This window comes from Aedes albopictus, chromosome 2, assembly GCF_035046485.1.
Source record: "Aedes albopictus strain Foshan chromosome 2, AalbF5, whole genome shotgun sequence".
Lineage (NCBI taxonomy): Eukaryota > Metazoa > Arthropoda > Insecta > Diptera > Culicidae > Aedes > Aedes albopictus.
The window spans coordinates 509,303,841-509,320,430 of NC_085137.1; the positions used below are offsets into that span (position 1 = coordinate 509,303,841).

At 43.5% G+C, this 16,590-nt stretch overlaps 1 protein-coding gene and 1 long non-coding RNA gene across 4 annotated transcripts in view; one reads left to right on the forward strand and one right to left on the reverse strand.

Moving 5' to 3' along the window:
* The window catches only part of LOC109404753 (protein ECT2), a 151,926-nt gene that overhangs the window by 74,861 nt on the left and 60,475 nt on the right, over nt 1-16,590 (forward strand). The gene's annotated exons all lie outside the window — the stretch shown is intronic.
* The window catches only part of LOC134288739 (uncharacterized), a 110,822-nt gene that overhangs the window by 11,252 nt on the left and 82,980 nt on the right, over nt 1-16,590 (reverse strand). Inside the window, exon 2 of the long non-coding RNA XR_009998115.1 lies at nt 117-395. This is a non-coding gene — a long non-coding RNA (uncharacterized LOC134288739). The remainder of the gene's footprint in view (nt 1-116; nt 396-16,590) is intronic.

The window sequence follows — 16,590 nt, forward strand, 5'->3', positions numbered from 1 at the left end:
GTGGTATAGTCAAAAAGGTTCGCGTGTTGGAAGAAATAGATACAGCTGAATGACATTCTAGTAACCAAAGTTGTACCGATCTGATGTGTTTTTGAAATCATCCTTCGTTACGACACCTCCGTACATAAACTCGGAGCTACGACGGATGGCACAACGAAAACGCGAACTAGGCACTGTTTACTTTTTGCGCGTTTACTTTTTAGTCAATCAACTCCCAACAACCTGCCGAATCTTACGGGCACACTGTTTCGATGTTCCATTTCCTCATATATGCACATTTATTACTCTAACCAAAAAAAAAAACTTTGCAAAAATAGCAGGTTCAACTTTTTCCACGTGTCTGTGCTGGACGACCGCGCGATTTATATAATTGCATATGGCAGATAAATGTAACGCTAGGAAGCGACCATGAATATAATTTATGAAAATGCTTGTATCTATTCATATTTCTGGCCAACTCATTCATGATATTATGAATTTTAATTATGATATTATGAGTTGGCAGACATCATAAGAACATGATTTTTTATTCATGATTAGGGGAATGGATTTTTTTCCGTGTAAACGCTCAGGAAGGCCAGGTGGAGGGATTCAGATCGTCAATTGGAAAGTTCAGCGCCCAAGAGCTGGCTCACGAAAACGGGCTACGACTCATCGTTTTCTCCGCCTGCAAGAACATGGCCATTCGTTCCACCTTCTTTTAACACAGCCTCTGTTATCGTTAGACCTGGAGCATCACAGCAGTCGGAATCCTCAATTGACTACGTTCTGACCGATGGACGGCAATTCTCCGACACTATCGGCATCAGAACCTATCGTAGCGTAATCACTGCTGGAGTACAGTTTTAGCATCCATTAACGGCGTAGATGAGAAGCATCTTCGGGTACATGGAACGGAGTCTAAAAGACGATAGGTTCAACGTCGAGCGCAACCAGATTTTGGAGGAGAAGAACGCAGCGTGGCCGGTCATGCTGCAGCATGGAACCAGGCAGAACGTGGAACGTTAAAAACGGAAGCAGGAGCAGCAGGCTCACTCGTTTCTTTCGGGAGAAAAAAAAAACGCTATTTGCTGTCCCTCGGAAGTTTCAGCAGAAGCTTGACTTTATGTCGTGAGCCGAAATGTGCCGAGATAAGGACTGGGTCTCTTGACGGACCAACGACAACTAAAGTAACACTTCGATGAGGGTCTCTGTCAGAGTGCCAATACGAACCCGTGGGGTGACGCCTACAGGGTCGTTATGGCCAAGACGAGAAGTGTGATGGCTCCTACAGAGCAATCTCCAGAAATGTTGGAGGGGATCATTGGAGGACTTTTTCCGCGTCATGATCCTAGTCCTTGGCCTTCTTTCGTAGGACAGCCGGGGACTGGGGCTGGCGATGAGGAGAGAGTCACCGATGTGGAACTTGCGGGGATAGCTAAGTCCCTTAGCGTAGGTAAGGCCCCAGGTCCGGACGGAGTTCCGAACCTGGCCTTAAAAGTAGCTATTGCAGAGGCTCCCGAGATGTTCAGGTCTGCTATGCAGAAATGCCTGGACGAGGGAGTTTTCCCAGAAGCTTGGAAGAGGCAGAGCCTGGTACTATTGCCAAAGGCGGGGAAACCACCCGGAGACCCGTCGGCATATAGACCAATATGCTTGATTGACACGGCGGGGAAGGTGCTCGAAAAGATCATCCTCAATAGAATGTTGAGGTTCACCGAGGGCGAAAATGGTCTTTCGAGTAACCAGTACGGCTTCCGGAAGGGGAAGTCCACCGTAGACGCTATCTTGTCGGTTACAAAAACCCAGAGGCGCCTCCTCCACATGTTCGACCTGTTCTTGGAACGGGTACGCGCTGAGAATAAAATTCATAAAACAATGTACAAATTAAATTAAATATAAAATCCCACATCGCGCAAACCCTATTTCCCAACTGCCGCACTAGGCACCATCGTCGTTCTCTGGTTATGGAGAACGGTACAGCTCAAGCTTCTCGGTCGGTCAGGTTCGTCATGCCATGCTACCGCAGTTAGAAAATAAACAACACGAGCATGAGGGAGCCGATTTGTGTGCTCTCTTTTGATTTCCCGAAGCCCCATGCTACCGGTTCCACGATTCATGCGAACGTCGTAAGCAGTTGCCAGACTAACAGTTTCTTCACCTTTTTGCCTCTGATTGGCAGCGTTCATTCGAATTCATTTCACTTTACTCTGTCTCCCATACGTTCTCCACTCGGTTAGAACCTACAGCAGCCTTGCGACGTTTTCGTTGCATCTCCCACTTCTCAGTGGGGAGAAGTTCTCACATTCATACACGTACACGTCAAGCTCAATTGACTGAAACTTCAAATAATTCTGTTAAAAAGAAAAGTGTGTCGAACAATTTATACTTTTCCTGATGGGAAATAAAGGATTATTATATAATTTCTGCTACAGAAACATGCAATTTCAAACTTTGATTTTACACCATTCAAATCAATTACAACTTAATTAATTAGCTAATATGAACTTAGCTTGGCTTCAAATTTGTGTGAACGGTTATTAGCATGTCGTTTACAGCAGATGGCAATGAGCGCCAAAACCACACATGTAAACAAGAAGATTTTCTTCGGGTTCTTCAATGATCAGTTAACATGTGTGTGTAGCTGAAGCAAAAAAAAATAAAGAATGAATGGTTGCAGTGCGGTTTCTCGGTTTGTGATTCGTTCTACGCAAGTGGGGAACAAGTAACACGTTGTCAACTGGTTTCGTTTTTACAATTTTGAAACGGTTATATTCTCGGATTTGAGGCGTTTTCAGACAACTGAAAGGGTAAATATGATCTATTAAAATATTACCCAGTCATTATATAATCAATATTTTAGATGGAGACACCAAACTGTGAAAGCTGTATCATTGAAGACTTGCTGGAGAAGCCGTTTTCTTGTCGGCCGATGGAGCAAAAACGCAGCTTGGCTGCACGCGCCGTTCCGAGGCCCAAGATGGAAAATCTGAAGTCTTACTATTCAAAAGGAACTAAGAAAATCACGCGAAACTTTTGTGTTGATTCATATGAGTCGCACAAATGGCTGTGTGGATCGGAAAAGTTAAATAAACTATTTTGCTGGCCGTGTTTGCTTTTCCGCGGCCCTAAGGATAAAGGTGTATGGTCGAAAGCAGGGTTCGTCGATCTGAATCACCTGTCGGCGGCAGTGAAAGCCCATGCGTCTTCCCGCGACCATATAGATAATTCTATGGCACTTAAAACTTTCGGTCGCCTTAGGATCGATGAAGCTTTGGATCACGGTCGAGAAGTTGCGCGGCGAAACCATAATCTCTTGGTGGACAAAAACCGCAAAAATATGCGCACATTGGTCGACGTAGTTTGTTTTTTTGGGATCGCATGGTCTAAGCTTCCGAGGACACGATGAACGCGAAGGATCATTCAACCGAGGAAATTATAAAGACTTCTGTTCCTTTATTGCATCAGCCGATCCTTGTTTTGAAGAATTTCTCGCAAGCAACGTGTTTTCTGGAACATCGGGTACTATCCAAAACGAGCTGATCGACTGCGTTGGAGAAATGGTTTTGCGCGAAATTCGCCAAGAGGTACAGACAGCAGATTTCGTCTCTGTTCTTTTGGACGAAACAACCGACTCGGCGAGAATCTCCCAACTATCATGTGCGCTGCGTTATGTGAAGAAGAATGGTAAATTCATGGATAAAATAATTCCGTAGCATAACAAACATCACAAATTAATGTCTTGATTACAGGTCAACCGGTTGAGCGCATGGTTCGGCTGGTGGATGTAAGCGGCGATAAAACTGCGGTAGCCCTTGCGAAACAAGTGGATATCTTGGCCGAAAAGTTTAATCTAACGGCTGAGAAAATCGTCGCTCAAACGTACGATGGGGCTGCAGTAATGTCGGGATCAACGGGAGGAACACAAGCCCTCGTGAAACAGAAATTTCCGCGAGCTGATTTCATTCACTGCAGAGCACACGTGCTTAATCTTGTTCTCTTGCGGGCTTGCGTGAATGATAGAACAACTGGAAGCTTTTTCAAAACGATGTCATCGATTGCTTCTTTTTTCTCGCAGTCGTCAAAACGAAGCCACGAGCTCAAAAAATTCATGGAGGCTAAAATTCCGAATGTTTGCCGAACAAAATGGGCATACACGTCTCGCTTGGCTAATATTGTGCAAGAAAATTACACAGAAATCTTGACCTGTTTAGGTGAAATTTTCTTGGGGGATTCAGACTGGGACAGCGACACCTGCGCATTGGCTAGAGGCTTGCATTCTGCAATGCTGGAGTTTAACTTCGTGTTCCAATTGGAAATTTTCGGTGCCATTTTCGCGCACACAGATGTTCTCTATGGGGTGTTGCAAAAAGAGGAATTGGACATGATTGAGTGCAACAAGAACGTACAGTCGTGTCGTGAAAATATTCAAAAATTGAAGAACGAGTGTCGCAAAAAGGAGATATTGAACAAAACAATGACCATCACTGGAGGTAGCAAAACTAAAAATTGCTATGAGTTGTATGAGAAAATCATTACCAACATCCTTACTGAACTCGACCGCCGCTTCCAGTCCCTCGATGCTTTCCGGTACGTGGGACTGTTGAATGCTTCTAAATTTGAATTGTATGAGAAAAATTTCCCAGCGGATTTGGCCCAGTCCTTAAAAGCTAATTTCGGAGAAAATTTTGATATGGCCAAGTTGATGAACGAACTGAAAGTTTTGTACACCAAAAAGGAATTTGAGTCAAAAAAAGTTTATGAAATCCTCAATATTATTTTGGAGGAAGATCTGGAAGAAGTTTTTTCGGAAACTTGCAAGCTGGCAAGGCTGGTGTTAACTTTGCCGAGCACTACAGCTTCGGTAGAACGATCTTTTTCGGTACTGAGGCGGCTAAAAACGTATTTGCGGTCAACGATGGGTGAAGAGAGGTTGTTTAATTTGATGTTAATGGCAGTTGAAAGCGAATTGTTGCATACCGTGAAGCAAAAACCTACGTTTTATTATGACGTCATTGATCTATTCGCGAATCGAGTTCAAAGGCGCATAGCATTATTATATAAGTAACTAATGTAAGTTTGCAACGGAAATAAAGAAATTAAAAAAAAAACTCATTTTTTTATTTATTTATTGAAACTGTAGTCTGTAGAACAGGTTGGTCAACTGACCACGAGACGCCTCTGCAAAAACCGCCGAGAAAGCACTCGAGCCTAAGAGGAGGGGAATTCGCTTTTGCGCGGTAGTGACTCTGGATGTTAAGAATGCGTTTAATAGCGCCAGCTGGTCTGCTATTGCCGATGCGCTCTTGCGTCTGGGGATACCGGAGTACCTGTACAAGATTCTCGGAAGTTACTTTCAGAATCGTGTACTAGTCTACGACACGGAGGTGGGTCGGAAGTGCTTTCACATAACCTCAGGAGTCCCGCAAGGTTCCATCCTGGGTCCGGTGTTATGGAATGTCATGTACGACGAGGTGTTGAGGTTAGAGTACCCAGTGGGAGTGGTGATTGTCGGATTTGCCGACGATATTACGCTCGAAGTCTACGGTGAAACGATCGAGGAGGTAAAGTTGACTACCAACCACTCGATCAAGGTTGTGGAGGCGTGGATGCGGTCCAGGAAACTGGAGCTGGCTCACCACAAGACAGAGGTGACGGTTGTTAACAACCTGAAGTCGGAGCAGCAGACGGAGATCAGTGTAGGAGAGTGCACTATCCTGTCAAAGCGCTCCGTCAAACACTTGGGCGTGATGATCGACGATAAGCTTACCTTCGGTAGCCACGTCGATTATGCCTGTAAAAGAGCCTCCACAGCTATTGCGGCACTTCCCGGATGATGTCCAATAGCTCAGCGGTGTACGCCAGTAAGCGCAAGCTTCTGGCTAGTGTTGCTACGTCCATACTTAGGTATGGAGGCCCGGCGTGGGGCACCGCGCTAAGTACTAAATCCTACCGACGGAAGCTGGAAAGTACTTACAGGCTTATGTGCCTGAGGGTTGCGAGCGCGTACCGTACCGTGTCACACGACGCTCTCTGCGTCATTACTGGTATGGTGCCTATCAGCATTCTTATCAGTGAGGACATGGAGTGCTTCGAAATGCGCGGCACAAGAGGCATACGCAGGACTGTCAGGATGGCCTCTATGGTCAAATGGCAGCGCGCGTGGGACAGTTCCACCAAAGGAAGGTGGACCCATAGGTTGATACCGAGGGTAGATAGTTGGATTAATAGGCGCCATGGGGAAGTTACATTCCACCTGACACAGGTCCTTACAGGTCATGGTTGCTTCCGACAATATCTACACCGTTTCGGGTATGCGGATTCTCCCGAATGCCCAGTGTGCAATGGTTTAGAGGAAACGGCGGAACACGTTTTGTTCGTGTGCCCGCGTTTTCGCACAATGCGTGACCGCATGCTTGCCACATGCGGGGAGGACACAAACCCGGACAACTTGGTCCAGAGGATGTGTAGGGATGAGTTTGGCTGGAACGCCTTTTCAACGGTTATCACCCATATCGTCTGGGAGCTACAGAGGAGGTGGCGCGTGGACTCGGAAAGTGGCTATTCCAGATGCAGTACAAGAGGTGGTCCAGGGGTTCGGAGTCGGCTTCGTAGGTCATACAGGTGCCCTGTGGTCGAGATCGACCCTTACAGCGATTATGTGGCCGCGGAGAGGAAGTCCGGGTAGCGGTGCTGTCGTGGCGTCAGTCTACTGGGTTGGATCTGAGCCCGCGGTTGGAAAGGGGTCCCCGGCAAGGGTCGGGGTAGGTGAGACCCTGCTGTCTGCAACCTTCGGGTGCATCTGATAGGGCCTGAAGGGTAGTGATACCCTTCCTTACGGGCAGGTCAGATCGGGTTGCACGTGGGCATCAGTTCTTGATGTCTGCAAAGCAGTGGTTCGCGGGCGGGGTTGACCCTCCGAGGACAAAGGGAGTGGCGAGGACCACTCGGGAAACTGGCTAAGCGCCAGCATGCTACCGTGATGGACTCTCCAAAGCGAGTCATCGATGTTCGTTGCTGCAGGCTACGCAGCTAACCTTGTGGGTGCGATGTGCACTAGCCCCTCTCTGAAGCAATACCTTCTTGGTGGTTCCGGAGAGACGTAGGGTTTGGCGACCATAGGAATGGTTTAGTGGGTACGAGGAGAGAGTAGTCCTGGCTTTTACTTTTGTTGTAGAAGACGGCCTCAGACCTACACTACCCTAACCTTCTGTTAGGGTGTCTGTTGAGCAGATTATCCTCCTATGGTTTAGAAGGAAAAAAAAAGCAACACTTCGAAGAACACCTGAATTCGTTAACAAGACCGGTGGTCCTCTACGGACATGGACCATGCTTGTGAAAGACTCACTCACACTCTCGGAGTTTTCGAGCGACCCGTGCTAAGGACGATATTTGGCGGCATGCAGGAGAATGGTGAACGAGCTCGCTGCGCTTCACGGGAAACCCAGCATTCGAAAGGTTGCGGTGGGCAGGACAATGTTGCAAAAATGTTGGAAAGTAACCATTCAGAATTTGTGTTCGCAAAAAAACCAGATAGTACTAAACGTCGTGGAGCTCAACGGTCGTTTCCGATGTTGGAGAAAAGCAGCAGCGAACCGAAATGGATGGCATAGTATTGACATTGTGGCCTTGATTTCTTTATTCTAAATCTAAGTTAGAAGAAGCGGGTTAAGTCAAGTATGCTCAAAGGACTTCTCAGAATCATTTTAAAACCAGCACAACATTAAATAGTTATGACGGGTTTATGACGGTTCTCAATTCCATTATAGATTTGACATTTATTCAAATCAATCACAAGTTTCTATCGTCGTTCAACGCTTACCTGACAACATTTCAATTCATTTTCCTGCTTTCCCCAGATTGATGGCACAACATTGAAATATTTCTGATGCGATCAAATCTAATCCATTCAAGCGTTTCCCCCCACTCAATATCATAATCACTCACGCAACAAGCACCCGCTGCGTATTACCATATCAATTCCTCCTAATCCGTTCCGGTCCATTTCCGAGCAGAGGCTCGGTAGCATGGTAAAACACAGATAAAACTAAATGACAAGCTATTTTTCACCACAGACGCCATCCAATCATGCAAAATGCGGCGAGGGGGGGATTCCCGATATCATCGACTGCGATAGGGATTATGGTTCGTGGGCGAGCGAGCACACATGATAGCAACTCTCTGGTATTTCGCTGAAACGCATCTAATCTCCACTCAATCGCTGTTTAATCTTATTGTCCAACTTTCATGATGCCATAAAATTACCCGTGACCATTTCCGGATTGGGGCGTCCCATAAGCCGGCAAGCCGACAAACCTGCACACATCCACAGTCCACACCCATGGTGATGCGGCAGCGTTCTACCCCCGTGGGCCACTTTTGGAATCAGAAAGCGACGATTTACCCTTTCGGGAGGGTGAGCATTCAATTAATTTGATTTCGATCTAAATCGGATTACACAAATTTTGCGTCGATGCTTCCGTTCGTTCGTTGATTCCAACTGTTGGTAGTCGAGCTGACTAAACGTCGCTTTTGTCTTCGTCATCGTTGCTGGGCTCCCCGTGTAGAGAGGATCCATTTTTCAAATATGGATCCGAAGCCGTCAAATGGAAACCAAGTGTTTTCAAAATGTTAGTCGGGTTCGGGAAACTGGGACTGGCGCCGTAATCAACTTGCTGCAACATAGTATTACAATCACAAGCATAAATCATTTCTGGTCTCCAGGTCGAACTCGAGTGGTTCGTCATAGCAATAGTGAGTACTCCAACTAAACCGTCGTCGCGTCGTCGCATATAGGCAGGCAATTGTAGCTAGAGGCAACCTAGTATGATTTGAAATCGATGGCAGTGATCATGGCGCTTGAACCGGGATACTGCTAAGGTACAACGGAGTGTCGTGCACTGTGCCAGTCTATGAACATTCTTTGCAAAAAGAAAATCGACGCTATACTTCAAGAATTTCACATTTTTTCTGTCTATCCATGTTGAAACTTGTTCTTTTTCTTCAGTTGCTCAACTCTGAGTACCTTTTAGTGCATGTATTTTTATACTGTGTGACATTTTTCTCAGAATGTTGGCAAAATTTCACATTCAAAAGAGATTTCCAACAGGACCGTGCATCGAACCCGTTAGTTACAGATTGTCCACCCATAGTCTGCCAGGTACTCCCAAGTAGATATCGGTACACATAGAAACGAAAACGAATCGAAATACTTCATCCCTGAACCTCGATGTACCCTAAAACAGCGAAGTTGAAAGGACCCAATGAGACAGAGACACACCATTCAACGAGAGTGCTATCCAGCACCAGCGGGTGGATCGGTGCTGAAATTAAATCGGATTAAAATGTCAAACAAACACATTTATTGCACCCAAGTGTGCGTGTGGATTCTGACCGAGCCTGACCTGAATTCTCCGAATGGCGTCAGGGTTACGGAATATAATTACCGCAAAAGATCAGGGATCAATGTTAGTTCTGTTGGGTTTGGGGGTGAAGATTTATCATCAGTTGGTACTAATTCTAAGATGTTTGGAACAAATTAAACTTATTTGATTTGAGAAACATACAGAAGTATGAAATATCACAAAGCAAAGCGGCAAGAGTTATTTTAACATTCCAGAACGATAGTGTTCAACGTACAGCGAGGTAGATTTTTCAAGTCACAATCGTACAGTAATTTCTTTTCTATTATTACTATTTCCAAATTGCTGTAGAGCAAATCATTGCCATCAGATATAACGACAGAGACGCACGCAGCTTTTCTTTACAAGTATTCTTCACGCTTCGATCTCTCAACGAGGCGTGAAAAATTATTTCATAAAACACCAAAACAAGCAGAGCCCGCTGAAAAAGCTTTTCTTGACGAGAGGCCATACCTTGCCATACCTTGCACTGTTTTAGTTGCCAACTCCTCATACACTCCGAACAAACGAATCCATGAGGCGCAACAAAAAACAACCGCATTTAACAATTTCTTAATACTTGTATCCATTAATGTAGCAGCTGGTAATCGTCTATATAAATAATGCATGTAAGCGAAACATCTCGTTTTGGAAAATCCATGCTAACTTTGCAGCGTACTTGTCCAATTGGTGCACCTAGGTGTATAAATTTGAACGACTTTGCAAAAGCGATCAAAATAGTCGTCTGAAATTGACATTACAATGATCCCAGATTTGTTTTTATCAATGTTGAAGTTTTCAATTAACTCTTTAATATTTCTTTAAAGAATTTCCATGGTTTTCTTAAGGCTTATCACAAAAAGAAATCTCTTACATCTTGCATATTTTCTGGGAGAAATTCCGGGAGAAGTTTCCTGAGATGATGAACAAGCCTTGGGATGAAAATTGCTATAATTCTTCATTACACCAAATGAAAATGGTTGACATTTCTCAGGTCATTTTAACCGTGTGGTCGAAAAAAAACGGACCATATATTCTACTTTATCGATCTTGTTACCGTTGTTATGATCTGCGAGATGTCAGCAATTTTGAGGTTAGGTTCGTTGTTGTAATAAAGAATAAACAAATGATAGAAGTCCTACAAAATGAAGTTCATTTTTGGAAACTTATTACAATAATGGCGCTGTCCATATGTACGTAGACTCATTTTTGGTCATCTCAGAGACCCCCTTCCCTCCCCCTCGTACACTATCGTCCATACAAAATTTTCGAAATTTGTATGGAGCGTACACTTTGTCCAGATCCCCCTGCTAACCCCCCCCCCCCCCCCCCCCCTTAGAGTCTACGTAGTTTATGGACGGCCCCTAACATGTGTAAGTGTGAGAATGTTCTATCATAATCATAGAAAATTGTTTATATATTTCTATGGATCCAACTTGGAACTCCCAAGACAATTTAATTTGACTAGAATCAAGCAATATTGACACGTATACAATAGATGTTATACCGTAGAAATCAATCAATACACTGTTTGACAGAAGTTGATTGCCATTGTTCCACATGCTCAAGGTGCACATCAATCATATCGAAGTTACTTAGAGTAAGTTATCATCTGCTTTTAGCATATACTTCATGGCAGTAATCAACTGTCAGATACTTACATGTACCAATTACTCAAACCCTTTATTTTCTCACTTCAGATAATTCCGAGCTCGTCGCTTTTCGTTAGCCAAGATACTTATGTCACTATTTCACGCTACATCAAACAATCAATCTACACACGTGCGCTCCGTGCGGATAAGCTTCGAATCCACTCCGATTTTCCGTGGGCACTCCACTCCGAGTAGAGGTAATCGCTGACAATCCAAACAAACAATTCGCGTGCGTGTGGGCTATTCTGGCCGCGACCGCACCAACAACGGTCGGTCGGTCGGTCGGTCGTCGGCTTAACAACGCAGCGGCGCAGCGTGGAATATAAATCCGTTTCACGCTCTGAATCCGACAGTGTGATCCATCTATTCAAACCGTTTGCGCTTAATGATCGTTATCGGGTGTGAGGCATACCCGAAACTCAGGCATGCCACTATTTACTACGGGCCACCACCCATGTGATGAATTTAATTGCTCACTTTTTCTTCTCAATGCCATTTGCAAGACGACGATGACGGATGGATACCTTCAGGGAGAAAAGGATGGGTGTTCGCTCAAGCCACCCAGTAGGGAGGTCCTCACGCTTCTACTTTGATGCCTTAATGAAGCGGCGCCGTTTTGTGTCGTTCGAGCTTTCCGTAAAAGCCGCCACCGGACGAGTTAAGCGCGTGTACTTTATTACGGCAATAATTGCGGGATAATCCCGGGATCTCTCGACAGACAGCCTTCTAATTATGATAAATTGAGAGAGCGACATTCCACGGGAAGCATTTGCTACATTTTTTTTCAGCAGTGAGAAAGCATTTCCCGTCTAGTGCCATAGAAACTGTAGTACCCCAGGAACGAAATTTCTGAATGGTGCCTTTGAAGCGTGAGTGTGCAGGATTGCTTCCGCGTTACCGTGCACAATTGAAAGATGATTGGAAAATTGTAAGCGAAAAACTTTTGATCTTTTTGATGCAAGGTGTGCTGCTCTTTTCAGTTTGGCACGGCACAAAGTTCATTAACGTTCGATTCAGGGAACTTGAATTTGTTTTTATGCAATTCAGTATCATAATTTACATTTTATGTAACTCATTTTGGTATCATAATGGCCAATTTTTTCAAACTGACTCATTATGCAACTGAAATGAGTTGCATAATAAAAAATAGTTGTATAATGTTCATAATGCAACTCATTTGAGTTGCATTATGAACATTATGCAACTCAAATGGGTTGCATTATGAAAAATCATTGCATAAAATTTTGTATGAAACTCGTAGCAAAACTCGATTTTTTCAGCACTCTTCGTATTTATCCAACTCGGCAAGCCTCGTTGGATAAATGTACGACTCGTGCTGAAAAAATCAACTTTTTGCAACTCGTTACATAAATAACTATTAACTCAATGTAATTAAAGTTGTTATTCAAAGTGCCTCATTTAAACCTAAATTGGGCGATCTCAGTTAGATGTTTTTCTCTCAGTCAGAAAACTACATGACGTCTTTGAGAATAGCACTTTGGGCTACAACAAAGGGAGGTAGAATTAGAGCCATACCTTTTTTCCATTGCTTTGAGCTGTTATTTTCCCCACAACCAAATGAATGAATGTTCAAAATTTAATTTCTTTCGGTTCATTGTATCCGGATATACAACATTTTAAAATTTGCTAACAGATAAATAGGGTGACGATGGGTACTATCTACACAGGTTTGTATTCTTCGTTATAAGGGGTTTTTGTGGGCCAAATTGCCTTAAATATGGGCATATAACTCAGCTTGGTTGGGAATGATTTGAGGCCAACTCTGAGTTCAGCAGGTTTCCATAAAAAACCCCCATGACGAAGAGAACAAAACTGCCGAGAATACGTAAGTTCCTCTATGTATTTTTCTAGAAACGCTCTATTTGATGTAGGATAGCCTAAGCTCCTATAGCCAAAGCTGTAAAGGCGTTTCCTTGACTTCCTTGGGATTCCTTGTGCCTGTCACACGATATTCACGTTGGCAGAGGAAGTTCTCAGTTTATACGCTCAGTTTGGAAACGCTCATAGAACACCAAGCTGAGAAGTAGGCTTTGTCCCAGTGAGGACGTCACGCCAAGAAGAAGAAGCTCAACTGAATGATTGAATTTGTTTGACGGATTGACGATCCATAGCTTTAATCACTAGGCTAACAGCAGACGTCATAGCATTATGGTGTCTTTGGAAAATATGTTTCTTATGTGATGAATATGGATATGGAACTATCTCAACACCGCTAAAGAAGCCAATTGACCCATTCTTACCTCTTCGAGAGGGTGAGAATGGGTCAAGGGATCCGAATTTGTTCCGTATTGACAATAAAGCAAATTAATAAAGTTCTGATCAAGGTTGATAGTATATTAAATGAGTTTGAGATCCTTAAAAGTATCAATCCACATAAAAGTGTGATGTTTCATCGAGCCTTAAAAGTGGCATTTGAAAAGGCCTTATTTTCAAGCATTTTTCGAAGTTTTATCATAAAATAACGAATTGTTCTAGAAACGTAATTTTTTGAGAGGAACTGCTGGCAACTGTGAGTATGACACCAGATTTTTTGATTCGATGTTCGCAGTAGTAGATGAGATATTTCAGACAATGTTTTGACTCAATATCGCCCCACTGACCCATTATCATCACTAACGACGGTAATCGAAACTTCCTTAGCTTCCCCGGGCATATAGTGCAGAAGCAACGATAAGTGATAACATACAAATGCTCGTAAAAATAAGGTTCAGTTTTTCAAAGTAGGTAAACTGATGTTCTGGGTAGGTTGAGCATTGATTGATTTGTCTTTATTAAAGAGACTTTCAGCCCTTGGCTGGTTCGTCTCTATTTGTGTCTTTCTATTTGTGTGATTGAGTTACTCCTACTGGAAGGGTTACCCGTGTTTACATTCAACGACTTTGTCTTGTTGACGTTGATGGTAAGACCTGCCGCCGAGAATTTCTTGCCACAAGAATTTCTTGCAAAAATCATAGTTACGAACTATGATTTTAAATTCAAAGCGCCAACTATTATTGTCATACTGTTACTGTATAGTTACTGTATAGTTACTGTATAAATTTCATAACACTCACGTATCAAAATCATACCGATAACGTTTAAAAACTGAAACTATGTCTTATGACAATCGTACATATTTTTATGAAATATTTTGCACAAATTAAAAAAAAATCGCAACCTGGAATCGAACCAGGAACGTCAAGATTGGCGAGTGCGTGCTATCCTCATACGCTCATCGACGCTTCGGAAGTTGAAGTGGTTAGAAGCCAATAAGAGGTTTTGTTGTTTTTTAGCAATGGTGTTTCATAACATATCTTATGATTTTCATACGATGCTTCTTATGAGATTATTCATACGAAACTTCTTATGGATTTCGCTCTTCAATGTATGAAAAGCATACGAGAACTATGAAATGATGAAAAAACTAAAAATAACTGATTCTTAAAATGTAAACCATGAAAAACATACGAACAGTGTCCTCAGTGTAGGGAAGCAACGTTCGAAGTCATTTAGGTGCTCCACGGTAATGGGCTGTACCAGCAATCCACAATTTGGTTCACGATTAATCGCACCTACCAGAATCTCGTCGATTACGATGAGGAACAGTTGCGGTGACAGCATACATCCTTGCCTCACTCCAGCAACGACCTGGATGGGATCGAAAAAAACACCGTTGTGCAGTACTCTGCACAAAAATGCTCTGTACTCTGTACTCTGTACTTCAATAGGTGAATTCAGATGACCCCCAATTGTAGAGGCGCTAAGCGAGATACGGTGAAAATCGTTTGTTTACATCAAAAATTCAATTTTTCGTTTTCAAAATTAACTCATATTTTGCCTTGGTGGTTGCTATTTTCCATTGGTAATGGCTTCTATTATCATCAATCTCGATGCCCACGGCAACAGACACCGGATTGGCCAGCTAACAAAAAATCCGGAAGATTGCCTGCCGGAGGCATAGCAAGAGCTCCTCAAATTTATCATATAAATTGGTCGTAAGTACTTACCGGATCTAAGCGCATCTGAAAGAGAAGTAAATTTTCTTTCCAAAAAGTGCTCGTTTGTTTCTCTACGATGCGGAATTCGATATGAAAAAGTGAAAAAAAGTGCAGTTTGCCTATGCTGCGCAATGGCAAATTTTGGAGGAGCCCCTCTTTTTATAGGTTTCTCATTCCTGCCACCAGATGCGGAGGGATCGTTAGCTTCCGTTGGATTTACCTATGAGGCTGATGATTTTCTCAGGGACACCCTTGCGCCTGAGGGCTTCCCACATGTTTCCGTGATTGAGACGGTCGAAAGTTTTTTCATAATCAATGAACACCAGGTTAAGAGATTCTTGGAATTCATTCATTTGCTTCTAGATGATACGGAGCATGATAATATGGTACACACAGGGTCGTCCGGCACAGAATCCTGCTTGTTACCGTCGGAGAGTTGCGTCAATCTTCTCCTGTATCAAGAACGATGCACGGTGTCAAAATTTCGATTATTATCGAACTTTCATGTACCTCGGATTTTTCTTCGAAAATGATTAGTATTTGGGCTATACATTCATAATCGGAAAACTAGAAAATATTTCATCGGCGAAATTTTTTCCATACATTTTGTATGGGACGTTTTTTGGGCTAAAATAGTAATTATTGATTTTTAGTATGGAAAATAGCTAAAAACTCATCTAACTCAAATTTTCCCCGATAGAATATTTTCAAATTTTGCATTTATAAATTATAGCCGAAATTCTAACATTCTATGATGAAAAATCCGAGGTACATGAAAGTTCGATAATAATCAAAATTTTGACACCGTGCGATGCACAGCAACATGATGCCCCGATGCGGATACTACGGGGTCAGCTTTCAGAATCTCGGCTAATATGAGATTGACCCAGGGTTCTGTTCGATTTCATACTACAGATCGCTGTTTCTATCTCCTGCAATGATGGAGCTTCGGTGTTGACACGACACGGGTAATGCGTCGAACCCTTGGCGGATCATGCTGAGGTGTTGATGACGTGGCCGACACTTGAAAAGGCTTCGAAGCTGCTCGAACCAGCATTTCAGCTGGTCAGCCTGATCGGTCAATAGCTGTCCAGATGGTGCCTTTCACGGGCATCGTAGCATTTATGTTAGTCTTGCCTCGACTAAGGCGATGTAAGACATCGTAAAGGAGACGATTGTCGTCGGTATTTGCGGTTTTCTCGCCTTCGTCGGCCAGGGAGTCCGGCAACGCTCTTTTGTCCCGCTCACATGAGCACATCACTTCCTTCTCGAGAGTCGAATATCGCTGACGGGCTACGGCTTTGGCTCCTTGTATTTTCGCTTGTTGGCTTTAGCGTTCCTTCCCTCCTCTATCTTCCTCCAGGTGTCATCTATGATCCATTGCTTTCTCTGGGTACGTAGCTCATCTAAACTATTCTCTCCTGTGGCGATGAAGGCGTTCTTGATGGCGCTTCATTGATCTTCTACACTTCCACCTTTTGAAATATCCGCAACACGGTTCTCCAGTTCCTCGACGAAGGATCTTTTCACCGCAGTGTTTTCCAGTCAACGTGTGTTGAA